We start from the raw sequence: 13,713 nt of genomic DNA on the forward strand, positions 1-13,713 counted from the left end.
AAGGGTAGTATCATCAAGTGCACTTTAATTGGCATATGGCCATGTTAATCGGGTCAACGATACAAAGTCCTTAATGTTGGAACCTCCCGGAGTTATGCGTTACAACTAGCTACGCACCCTTAGACTAAGCTAGGAACCTCTACCTTATTGGAGCATGTGTAGAGTTAAAGATTCGTGGTAAATCAGATCTATTGTGTGTGAGACACGGTACATACGAATGAATAAAAAGCTTATATACACCGATACAAAGGAACGCAGAGATATAACAGATAGTGATTAAAACATTGGATCGTGCATGACTATTGTGATTGAATGGTGTATCATGTAGCGATATGTCATGAATGAACTTTACGGCAGGAAAGGCCGTCACATTCATTAGATGTGTAAACTAACCTCGGAGCTGCTTTACGGCAGGACAGGCCATCACATGCATTATATGTGTAAACAAACCAATGAGTTATTTTACGGCAGGAAAGGCCGTCACATTTTATATGTGTTAACAAACCCTGAAAGATACCACTTCGGCAGGAAAGGCCGTCGCATAGTTTATATGCGAAAACAAACCTTGGAGTATTTAAAATACATTTAATCGTGCATGAATATGAATAGGTTAAAGCTTTATCTTGTGTTATGTTTGATGGATATTCTATATGCCAATATTAACCGAGTTTTGCTTAGATACCTCATTCTGTCTGCATGATATTGATTGGAGTATTTGGTTGTATTAAGGCTTAATTACACGTTATATAAGACTAGTTTAGAACTCTGGACCTAAGGGTCATTGTCTGATACTGAAAGATACCACTACTGCAACTACTGCTGCTTCAATCAACACCCACGGACGTCGTCTGGACAATACAGCGCAATAGAAGGTCAACTCCTCACCGCGAAATAATCCGAACCAAGTGTGGACGACTCGCATAACAATCGTTATCGGAGCTGCACTATAAAGACATTACTGGAGCCATCGGCGAGATTATTCCGGTGAAAAAAACAGTGACCTATTGATGTGCGCGAAGACGACCCTCGTGAGAATCGTGCTCGGAGTGACGGTAATCACCTCTGTTATATCTCTGCTAATAACGTTGGCGTCGGTCTACGTCAGGGGTGGGCAAACTACGGCCCGCGGGCCGCATGCGGCCCGCAACACCGTTCTTTGCGGCCCGCGAGAGTCTGAAGAAACTTTTTAAAAATATGGATAAAATGCGTACTAAAAATCGAATTAATGCAGGGACTTGATTAACTATTTCTTAGTATATTTCACCATGATAATTTTAAGACAGTGGCTCTCAAACTGGTGGGCACGTCCCTCTTGGGGGCGTGAAAGCATCTGAAGGGGGGTGCGAAGCTGAGTGCAACTGAAAAAAATTTTCGCGCTCTACGCAATTTACATCCAATTCATAGTTGTTGCTCTGTATTTAGTCTGAATTACATATTGAAAAATCTCTCATCCACAGTCGTAATCTTCCATGTCAGGGGTTCTCAACTTCCCTTGTATAACGGGCCGCATTTTACCAACAAAAGACGCTGCGGGCCGCAGAACATTATTATCATGTATCTGTGTGCTACTATTAAGTTTCGGTTGCTGCAGCCAGTCGCATATGGGCATTTAGTACATTATGCTCTCTAAAGCATTGATGGACGGTGTTTGTAAGTTTGCAGTTGCTGTTTTTTTGTGAGAATATGTATCTTCCAGCGGTGTAAGTCAATCCCTTCATGGAGGGTGCATTGCATTAGTTGCCAAGTCGGTATGTGCACCTTCAAACCCTTCCACCAGAGAACCGAACTCTGTTTCAATGCGTGAGCGAGCAAGTATAAAGTTATGATAACTTTGAGCTCTCAGTGATATGAGAAGTCTGGCGGTGGGGGTCATTTCTGAGCAAACCGATCAACCCTTCTCCTTTCCTTCCATGGCTGGAGCCCTGCATCAATAGTAACAGAAGTCAGCTTTGTCAAGTTGATGTTTTTCGCTGGTCCCCGCCCACGTTTGCCCTGCCAGCATTTCCTCTGCAGATATGCCATCTCTGATAAAATGCACCCGGATAATTAGCTATGTAATGTGTGTGGGGTCGGAGGATCCGATTCGTCTTATGCTGGGCTGTAATAGTCCAAGTAGCAACATGTTTAAGAACATGCGATAAAAGATCGACTGACATTGCTGCTACTCTTCTGGTCACGGTTGAATCAGAGAACTGTAGTTTCGAAATTTGTCAGGTGATGTTGTCCTTGCTGCTAAGTCCCGGACACAGCGAATATTCGCACAGCATGTTAATGTTTTATTGAAATACACCTTTTCCAACAGATTTCTTGGGTTTGATTAGTGATATTCCAAGCAATTTTGATAGATGCGTCTGTAAATTCGCCTGCAATTTTAGCAATGCCTTGAAATATGAATTGCTGGGAATGGCACCTAGCTAGCAAGGTTTTTTTAAGATTAGGCGATATGTATAATTCCAAAAGAATCTGTCGTGGTATCATTTCAAGCTTATACGCTTCGTTACGACAACTGTTCTTCGCCAAATATAACACATCGGGATTCCCTTAAACCAGAGTCCAGCCGAATACCGATTCGAAATGATAACAATCCAAATTCGAGCTTGTATCAAGAAACCAGAACACATCAAAGAATGAGTAATTAAATGAAACAGAGACAGTGCGATAAAAGAGCTGAGTTGCTAAATTATTATGTAACAATAAGGTGTCAGTAGTAATTGCGTTCATAATGAATGAAGTCGCGGGCCGCAAATTAAACGTCTGCGGGCCACGGGTTGAGAACCCCTGTTCCATGCCATCAAACTACCCGGCAAGTTTGCTAGCATCCTGGTTGCGTTTTGTGATATGACGATAAGGGGGCGCGAAATCGTTCACCATCATAAGGGGGGGGGGCGTGTCTTTAAAAAGTTTGAGAATCACTGATCTGAGGTAAATACTTGATATCTTAGCAGGATAGCAGCAACGAGATTGACACAATTTGGATCACGAGTGGGATTTCAGATTGGCCACTCCGTTTTTAATTATTTCAGTGTTGTGCTTTTATAAAACGATTCGGGCGTGTCTCAGGTAGATTCGTTTGTATGCGTAGAATTGAGGTATTTACATTTTATCTACACATAGTAGAAGCGTGTTTGAAGCTAACATGGTTATGATGCTGTCAGCATTGTGTGTCCTGGAGCTGAACCAAAAGTGGAATTAGTAAATCTATGAACAGATCGCTGCTCACAGATTTAAATTTCAATCCTGTTTTAAGAATCGGACCAACCGACTTTCATCTCTATAGTTTTGACAAATTGGTTATTGGGGTCCGCCAGCCTATGAAAACTCGCCACTATATGTTTCTGACGCGTGCACGATATCATCAAAGCAATGTTTGGCTTGTTTTAAATAAACACTTACGTATATTATCTGGATGTCCTCACTATATAATGAAATATCAATATTGCGTTTTGGTGTATAATCTCAATTTTATATAGTGCGGCCCGCGAATGGATTCAGATGTTGAATGCGGCCCGCGAGCTCAAAAGTTTGCCCACCCCTGGTCTACGTACACCTCGTGCCAGTATTCTTTCCTACGACAAACCCTGAAGGTCTCTCTAACGACGTCACTACAACGGCCGAAGCACTTGCTGTCCCACGTAACGGATTTGCTGTGGCAATCGCCAACGGAACCGACCCAGTTATCTTCGGAAGATATTCCGTACCTACAACGCGAGGACGAGTGATATGGGGCTACACAACCACGTTCGTGAGTAATCTACGTCAGAACGGTAGGTACTTCCCCTGGCCAATAAAAGGTACTGGACTAATATACAGACAATAAAGAGTTACATAAATTATGCGACGAATGCTAAAATTATTTAAGAAGAAGAAAAAGAAGCCGTCAGAGGTGGCTGGCGAGCTCGAGCAAGGTATCAAGCTGCTGAAAGCAACGCAAAAACGCCATGAAGACGTCAGACAACAAGAAAGACAGCTGGCGAAAGACGTGGCTGATCAAACGAAGGTACTAAAAGAAGTCAAATCAACTCTGCCCGAGACAATGAAGGGACTGGAAAAGGCCAAGAAAGAATTCAGGCGAGCTCAAGCCGACCTCAAAGCAGTATGTGATTCAATTTCAAAAGTCAGCGGGAAAGTCTCTACTGAAGTTCTCAGTGAAATCCTGAGATCGGAATTTGAGCTTGGCAACGCCCATGCACAAGTGGTTGGAGATAAACCACCGCCACCTTCTTCTCTGTCCGTAATGGCTACAGCACCTCCACCGGCGTATGATCCGCCCGTTGGGCAATCGCCAAAGGCAACAGCGCCCCCGCCCACGCTTACAGTTCAAAAGGGCCAGGATTGCCATACCGTGACGGCAGTCTACCCTACGTTGCCAGGTTCCAAGCCGAACTCGCTAACCGATTCTCGGTCAGGAACGACTCCATGCTTCCCGGTTGGGAATGGGGCGCGCCCCAAACGACGAAGGGGGAACCTAGTCGCAACACCCAGTCTATTCCGGCTGAGTGAAACCGGAACCGACACCGATTCAGACGATAGCTATGCACACGCTCGAGAACGGCTCGGGGCATGGCTCGACGACCAACGAGCAGCCGAAGGGACTCGGGCCAGGACACAAGGTGCGACCAGTACTCCGACAAGGCGCGTTACCTTTCAAGAAGGGAGGACGAACTACCGACAAGACGGGAGCGAAGATCCTGAGGACTCGGGGGAAGATACTGATGCCCAATTGGACAAATTGAGTAGACAAATATCGGCGGCGCGAGCAGCCATCCGGGAGACCACACGGACGCTTCAGCGGGACAATGGTCAGCCGAATCCGGCCGACCCAGGAGAAAATATGTCGGACATCTCAGAATACCTCAGATTGCCTCGATACGCATCCACTCCAAGGGAAAGCGAAGGGAGGTCGAGGTTTCCGCGGGATCAACCACGGAATGACGCCGTGAACCCGACATTAACTACGCCCGAAAGGTTCCAGTCGGAAAAGGAGATGCTACAGCTAATGATGGACCCTGGGGATATGCCCCTTCTAAAGTGGATGGCGAATACGATGAAACGTATACGTCACGGTGAGGGCGACACCGATACAGATATAATCCTGGCCAATGCCATGCAGAAGAAGTTACGAAGTGCGGGTCGCCTCAAACAAGCTAATCAGCTGGGAAATTTCTTCAACACCAACTCGGGAAATGCAAGATGGGTCTCGGTCATGAAATCATTGTCGCTATCCAACCCGCAAGGCTTGGTAAACAATGAAAAGGTCATCAACGATTTCCGGAGGAATTATCAGTGGGAAGACGAACCTCTTCCGCTATTGAATAGCGCCCTAAAACAACTAGAGATAGACATGGAGGCGGAAATCAAAGAGAATCCGGATGGGCTGCGACTCTTCCGCAACCTAAGACAACGATTACCAGAAGCACTAAGGCTGCTTATGCGGGGATGGGATAGCAGGTCTTGGCAAGACGTGGCGGAGGATTTGCAGCTGTACTGGAATTCTGAGTTCTTGGATGAACAAGAGGTACGTCCCACCACTCAGGAAGCCAGGAAGACGCGTGGAACAATGTCGTCCCTACCACCTGTACACATATATAATGTTCAGCCTGCGGGGCCCATGATGCACAGTTATCCTACTCACGGGAGTGAAGATGGAAGACTGAACACCCCTCCTCCACCGACTATAATACCACCTCCGATGGTGCAACCGTCCTCACCTCAACCACCTCTACACATGATCGGAAGGACACCCGTCGGACCGTCTGGGGAAATGTGGCCACGGCAGCTCGTCGGTGTCGGGCAAGCTTCACAGCCACGACGTAACCCTCCTCGCGGCGCCAAGACCAACCGTTTTCCTACTAACGTTATGAGTGGCAATGGGTTCAGCAGACATGGAGCGACTCCCAGGGCTAAACCTGCCCGACCACAAAACGCGCGCAACGCGTCGAATGGACTCAACGTTACACCTACACGGAACTCCAGACCTCCTCGACCTAGCCAGGGGCCAAGTACACCGAACCGGACACCTCAGCTGACGAATACACAGGACTGTGGGGTCGACGGGGGTGGCCAGGAAATCACACCATCAAGCAGTCAGGAAGCCCTCCGCATCGCGGAGAGCCAAGGTGAGAGATATAATTTTCTTGGAAACCCAAACGTATTCGCCCCTCTGGGCTTGTATCTTAATCCTCCTCGGGGGCAGTCCTTATCCGTATGTTTTTGCTGTAAGGCCCCGGGACATCAATCCCGAAATTGCGTGGCAAAATTCATACTTCGGCTAAATGAGGAGGTGCTTGCCAAGGATGATACCTTGGGATGGGTAGTTCGCAAGCGAATACGACCAGTACATACTCGCGTTAAGGAGTCTGCCGAACGTAATTGGGGGCTTTTCCTAGCGAGGAATAACATATTGACGGTTCCAGACCTCGACCGATACCTTGCCACCCAAGGATCCCTCGCTCTGACACAGAGAACTGCCTTGTGCGAAGCCTATTATGACACTAGGCCAAAAAATAGAGATAGAACCCACTGGCATGACAGGGATCAATGGGGTCCTCAGGGACCACCTGCACAGCCAAATCAAAGCAATAGCCAAGTGGCCTGGACGGAACCGCTAAATCGTCGCCCTCCACGTCACTATGACGCCTCACATTGGACGGATGAGGAACTTGAACAAGGTCTGAGACTCTCAAAAAACGACTGGGGGTGCTGATTGATCCGGTAAATCAGCTCCCAGATAATTTTTCATCCCAATACGCAAAGGATGTGCATAATGCTTCTCTACCCCTATTTACTTTTCTAAATACACCGGATAAACCTCTACAGCCAGACTTTACGGAGTTATTCGGCGGTCGACTTTTGTACTTGATTGATTCAACAACCGGTACGAAATTTTTGGCCGACACGGGAAGTATACCTAATCTAATTATGAAAAATGTTATAAAAACCATATATCCAAAGAGCTGGGAGGAACGGCAACCCTTAGATATAAAGTTACGTGGTATAGGGGGCTCCTCCCACGTGGACTCTTTGGTTGTAATTGATTTTGACGGACTACCGGTTCCATTTGTGACCGGGAAAGGATTCCCTCTCAACATTATCGGCTTAAAATGGATTGATCAAGTCCAACAATTACCAAGCATAGCTACGGAATTGAAAACTCCGTGTAACGCGAATAAAGAGCTGTCTTTAGTAACACTACACGATGAGAACCCGTGCGACCAACGGAACGGAACCGAAGTCGGAAGCAGTATTAGCTACATTGCAACCGACGAAGGGTTGATGGATGCTGCAAACCAAGATAGCGTGAAGCGGAAAATTGCCGCTGGCGCGAGTACCAAAATGGAAATCGCCACTGGTGCAAACGACGAGTTGAAAATCGCAACTAACGTCACACAGAACCTATGGGAAGCTGTCGGTGTCGAGACAGGAATGCCTGCTGACACTGTTAATGAAGACGTCAGTAGTATAGTAGATCGGTCGCGAATCGCCATAGGGTTCTTATGGGCGGGGTGGCATGCTAACGAGAAACCGGGGGTGGCATGCTAACGTTTTCGTCTTATGGCGGGGTGGCATGCTAACGTTTTCGTCTTATGGCGGGGGTGGCATGCTAACGTTTTCGTCTTATGGCGGGGGTGGCATGCTAACGTTTTCGTCTTATGGTGGGGGTGGCATGCTAACGTTTTCGTCTTATGGCGGGGGTGTCATGCTAACGTTTTCGTCTTATGGGTGCGGTCGCATGATAACGTGAAAACTCGTGGTGACATGCTAATGTTTTTGGTATACGTGCGGCGACATGCTAACGACGATAAATGTGTCTGTCGTGTATTCTTACGGGTTCTGTGGTGATTTACCATGTGTTCTTACGGGCGTGGCGGTGATTCGCACTTTCAGGTATCTCTCGCGTGGTGTTGAATATGCACGAGTCACCAACAATAACCGCACAAACGGAAACGTGGCTTGTAAGAGGATTTACGCAGTGCGTGCGACAGACGGCGATTCGAATATCAACAATAGTCGCGTTCGCAAACTAACACTTCAAAAAGATGTGAAATATTTGTAAAATCCTACGATCGCTCACAAGATACCACTTCCGGCATATCAATCTATCACTCAATACACAACCGAAGTTGAATTGTAATTGAATGCGTAAATTTACCACCTCGACATCAAAATTCGAAAACAACAACTTGATGCTTTATGTTCTCACTCTAATTTCATGATAAGTGTAATAAGTGCCGAATAACAGATACACCACCGGCGAGACTTGAATACCAACAAATTGTCACTTATTTCTATTCTAGCCGTAATCCTTTGTGAAGTTAACGCTTATTCAAAAAGGTGTGAAATATTTGCAAAACCCCGCGATCACTGACAAGATAATGTCTCGGACATAACCATGTTTCACGACTTGGTGTCATAACCATACCGATCGCTCACGCGGTGAAATTTTAGTAATCAGTTTGTCACAGAACTTGATTTCGCTGGTAAGATTTAACAAGTAACGAATAACAGACCACCAATGCCGGTAACTTGAATAGCGACAACTTGTCACTTATTTCCGCTCTAACCCTAATCCTCTGTGAAGTGAACGCTTATTCAAAAGGGTGTGATATAATTTTAAAATCCGACGACCACTCACCGGATAATGCTTCAGACATAGCAATCCCTCATGCCCGCTCACAAGGTAATATTTCGGTAATTAGTTTGTCCCAGAACCATCGCAGACGGTGATTCGAAAACCAACAATTTGTCACTTGCCCGCGATCGCTATATGTTTCACGCCTCTCGAATAGTGGCTGACTTTAGTTGCGTGATAAGATCCATGAAAATATTCAATCAATGTGTTAGTTTGTCAACTTGAAATGTAACCCACTACACAAATCAAGTTGAATCGTATTTGAATGTATTGATTCGATCCAACTCAAATCCTATTAACGCGCTCTGTTGAATCGAACGTAACCTGAATATTACTACTGACGCCGACATTCACCCGCATCGGATCATTCACACATTCCACGCCGCTGTTATAACACTTATAGAATCAATACCAACTATCTCTAACCCGATAATATTCAAGCATTTTGGTAATTTGCCAACTTTAAATCCATTCGCGGGATGTACTAAAGGTAAATCCAAATAATCCAGAATGAAATATTTGGACTTTGACATTGCGCGAATTGAAATAGGTTTGACAAACATGACTACCAACTTTCACCCAGTCACATCTCAAGATTATACTTTGAAACAATCCTTGAAACTGACAACTCTATTCATGACTCCGTTTCCGTTTGTCAGTTTCAGAAATACTATCGTGATATTTTAATGTGTTACTACACACAATAGAATCAGTCAATGAAATACCACCTGTTGTAAATATTTCTAACTTGACAACCACTTGTGCATACCGTGATCAAGTTGCGACGCGATGAGTTAAATCGGGATATTTCAATCTATTTGTCGAAACCTTGAACAAACTATCAGGTTATTTTTTTTGTTGTAATCGAGTGAACGGAAATAGTATTACGTCTCAACATTTTAACATCTTCCCATACACAAAAGAGTAAAATACAAAAAACCTTGTCAAGTCAATCCGTTTGTAACTTACCCAACCAAAGCAAAAAGTATCCTCATGAAAAGTAGACAAGACTACGTGAGTAATCACCACAATCCAAAATCCATAGCAAGTTCGGCTGTATTCATAGTCCACCAACTCGTACTTTTATTCAACTGTAAAAGTCGTTACTATTCCGCAAGACAAAGAAATTACTATGTGGTATATTTTGTAAGACAAAAGTAATTACTTCTCGGTGTCGGCGACTTGAGATTAACATATGTTTTGAGTATATGATATTTGAATGTCTGACCAACGTAGTTAAGAATTCATTTTATACGATCGAACACCGGTATTACATTGAAAGTTATCATGCTGTAAACATAAGGATTGACACATGGATTTGACATATGTAATGGTTGATCATGACTTGATTATTAAATTATTCGCGTTAATTAGACCCGGCGTTGCGGTAAAGGTTATTATGACACCAACAAACTTTTCACCGCCGTGGTTATTAACATATTGATTTGTAAAACTATACTTGTCTGAAATATTCTTGGTTTGAAAGATATTCCGTGTTGGTACAAATCACTCGGTGTATTACAGATATCAGAAAATATTTTTACAAATGTAGTTGTTTCCAGTAACCAAGACTAAAGATGACACAACAATTTCGTTTGGAATATCTTTACTGGACGCATCCTATTCTACCAGACTTGAGTAATACACAAAACTCATAGCATTAACAAAATCGCAATAGGCGCTACACTGAAATCTACAAAATGTGTTTGTATTGTTACTCAAAGTAGTGATCATAAATTATCATTTAAATAAGTAATTGTAATCATATAACCAAACTTGTGAAAGTCATTACCATAACAAAAGAATATTGTAGGTTGCTTGCTAAATGTATGCCGGAAATATTTGTAGAACGCTCACGACCAAAGAAATCGGAAATTTCTCCCTATTGTCATTCGTCAAAGTATATGTTGTCACAATACTCATCCCGTAAAAGATCTTACTTGTATGTGATTGAATCGCCGGTAATTAACTCGCTAAATCAAACCATAAGGAAATTCCACTCAGTCATCGGATTATGATGTTAAACAGCGTCGCTTAATCGGCATAGAGCGTTTTTCTAAATGCAAATCATACCTGACCAACAGAAAACAATTTTCACTCACCTCGTAATGAAACCAAGTGGTGGGCCTACGTTCAATATTTTGTTTGTGTCAAATACTTTGCAATAAACACACACACTGGAGTGGTTGAGCTTTACATCATCAAGCTGTCATCTGTAAATCGAGATCACATCCGACTTGTAACTCTATCGTTTACCTAACCGTGTTGTATGCACAGTTTGATATTTTTTGTTATTTGGTAATTGCTGAATATACGACTTCGAAATACTGCGTTGATCGTAATTTCCATCATCGTAATAATCGAAGTACATTTGTGGTCTATCGCATAGATTTACATGTGGTCTTCGCTACGGTTTCAAAAAACGAATCATCTCTTTTGCATTGATCGAGACCGAGCAAGTTAGTTAATGGTCATGATTGTGTTTGTCATATGCGAATGATAGGGTTACTGTCAAATCTACATACAACAACCTTCTGGCACTCATAATAGTAATTTCATTCTCTCCCTTCGTAATTGTAGACTCACGACAAGTATATTGTACAACTCGACAGCTACGTTTACCAACACCAACGACACTAAACATACGATACCTACCCAAGTAAAATTACCATTTTCACCTGGAGGTCAGTCGTTACCAGAGTAAAAATACCATTGTCCTTTGGAGATTTATCGTTTACTCAGAGTAGCAATACATTTTCACTTGGGGGTCTATCGTTTCCAAGAGTAACAAGCCCCCTTTCCTTTGGAAATCTATTTTTTCCCTGGGTAACAAACCTTTTTCACTTGGAAATATATTTTTTCTCTGGATAACAAACCTTTATCACTTGGAAATATATTTTTTTCCCTGAGCAACAAACCTTTTTCACTTGGAAATATATTTTTTCTCTGGATAACAAACGTTTTTCACTTGGAAATATATTTTTTCTCTGGGTAACAAACCTTTTTCGCTTGGAAATATATTTTTTCTCTGAGTACCAAACCTTTTTCACTTGAAAATATATTTTTATCCTACAGCAACAAACATTTTCACATGGAAAACTACTTTTACCTAGAGTAACTAATCATTTTCTTTTGGAAATATATTTTCTCCCTGGGTAGCAAACCCGTTTCGTTTGGAAAACTATCATTTACCTGAGTACCAATACCGTTTGCACTTGGAAATCTATCTTTTCTCTGGGTAACAATACCATTTTCGTTTTGAAAACTGACAGCCACACCCGACAATTTGATATTTTTGTATATTGTTACAACGGGCAGTGACAAAATATACACCAACAACGACTCCGATACATTTGTGCAATCGCATATTTACTTGTGTTGGTGCATCCCATCAAAATCATCGGTTACCCACATGCAATGTGCTCTTGTATATCGAAATGTATGTTTGGGAAATTGGACAATAGGTTTCGATAGGTCTGTGATGTCCGGGTTCGTGCTTTGGATTTTCCAGAGTCAAAATGTCTGAATGAAACACCTCCTCGACGATGGTTGGTATGTGGATAACGGTGTTCGGAAAACGGTTGGATTTATGTCACCCATCGCGATAACAATTCCAGGTCGAGTTTTCCCCGCATGTTTACTATATTGTGTCTTTATTGGTCATGTATGTCTCAACATTCAGTTTGAAATCGGAAACTCTGATAAAGTACGTAACCGGATCCGGATATCAACTCTGAATCGATAAACCAATGAACAATATTCAAAGTAAACATGTTACACCCTGTGTTTCCACGAAAAAATACCATCCAGACATACGTCGCGCTTGTTTGCCCATACCAGTATATGCGTAAATGGAGGTGTGTGACATTGCATGCAATGTGTTGGTATACAAACATCGATCCACAGACATTATCATAGCCGGTAGTTTTGATGTAGATCGAATGTCACCCGATAACAATACCAATAAGCCACATTGCGATGACTCTGAGTCCGCGCTATGACATCGATATCTCGACACCGTTCACTGATTTATTCGATGGTGTTATCGCAAGATAGTCATGACCCTATCTCCGGACAGACCACCCAGATCAATTGGATACATCGGTCAATATCCGTCGCGTTGTCGACACCGAAGTTTTCTGCTGCAGCGTTTGACCAATGTGAACTATCGAAGTACGGGTGCTCGAAATGATTGCGATCAGTCTTTCATTCACGATGTATGGATATCGCTACTCCCACATAACGACTCCAGATAAATATCGTGAACAGTGATTCTGAAAATCTCGGACTGATACTGTGATCCAATAAGGTATGTTTCTGTGGAATGAAGACTGCAATCGTACACCACAATAGAACACTACCTCGCGATTTCACACACAATCATAAAACACATCATCGTAAGGGTCCAGTTCGTCCGGCAACATTTCGAAACGGTCATCGCCACAGGAGATCGAGGTTGGTCTCGTCATATCGGAGTATTTTGAAACTGTCATCACCACAAGGTTATTGACGTCGATTCTGTTGGTCATGTCAATCCGTTTCACAATCCACCGTTTTTCAACTCCCCGCACCATACTGTTACGGCACAGACAAGAAGCGTCGGTGGAAATAATAAAACACGGAAAGCACACTTTGGTGTTATTTGACATGGACTTTACACCCGACGAACCTTACATTCGAGCGATGCATTGGAATGACGCTTGTATTATTGACGTAGAAGGAACAGAAATGTATCGATTTATTGGTTTCGTGCATATCCAACAAAAACCAGGGTATGTGATTGTGCGTGGTTCGCATATTCGACTGTGAACGCTCTATTGGTATATGCTGTATAGTTCACTTTCATCGTCGTGCGAATAACCCATGTTACGGTTCCATGTTTGTGTGTCTGTATGTCATGCTTCAGATTGACTCAGAGTCATCGCAATGTGGCTTATTGGTATTGTTATCGGGTGACATTCGATCTACATCAAAACTACCGGCTATGATAATGTCTGTGGATCGATGTTTGTATACCAACACATTGCATGCAATGTCACACACCTCCATTTACGCATATACTGGTATGGGCAAACAAGCGCGAC

At 43.3% G+C, this 13,713-nt stretch overlaps 1 protein-coding gene across 1 annotated transcript in view; it reads left to right on the top strand.

Moving 5' to 3' along the window:
* The first annotated feature begins 707 nt into the window (after nt 1-707).
* LOC145453767 (uncharacterized) overlaps nt 708-13,713 on the top strand; it is a 71,270-nt gene continuing 58,264 nt past the window's right edge. The window contains exon 1 of the mRNA XM_080331759.1: nt 708-729. The gene's annotated coding sequence lies outside the window, so the exon portion shown is untranslated. The remainder of the gene's footprint in view (nt 730-13,713) is intronic.

Source organism: Botryllus schlosseri, chromosome 13 (assembly GCF_051294905.1).
Source record: "Botryllus schlosseri isolate E-star chromosome 13, Bs_hap1, whole genome shotgun sequence".
Taxonomy (NCBI): domain Eukaryota; kingdom Metazoa; phylum Chordata; class Ascidiacea; order Stolidobranchia; family Styelidae; genus Botryllus; species Botryllus schlosseri.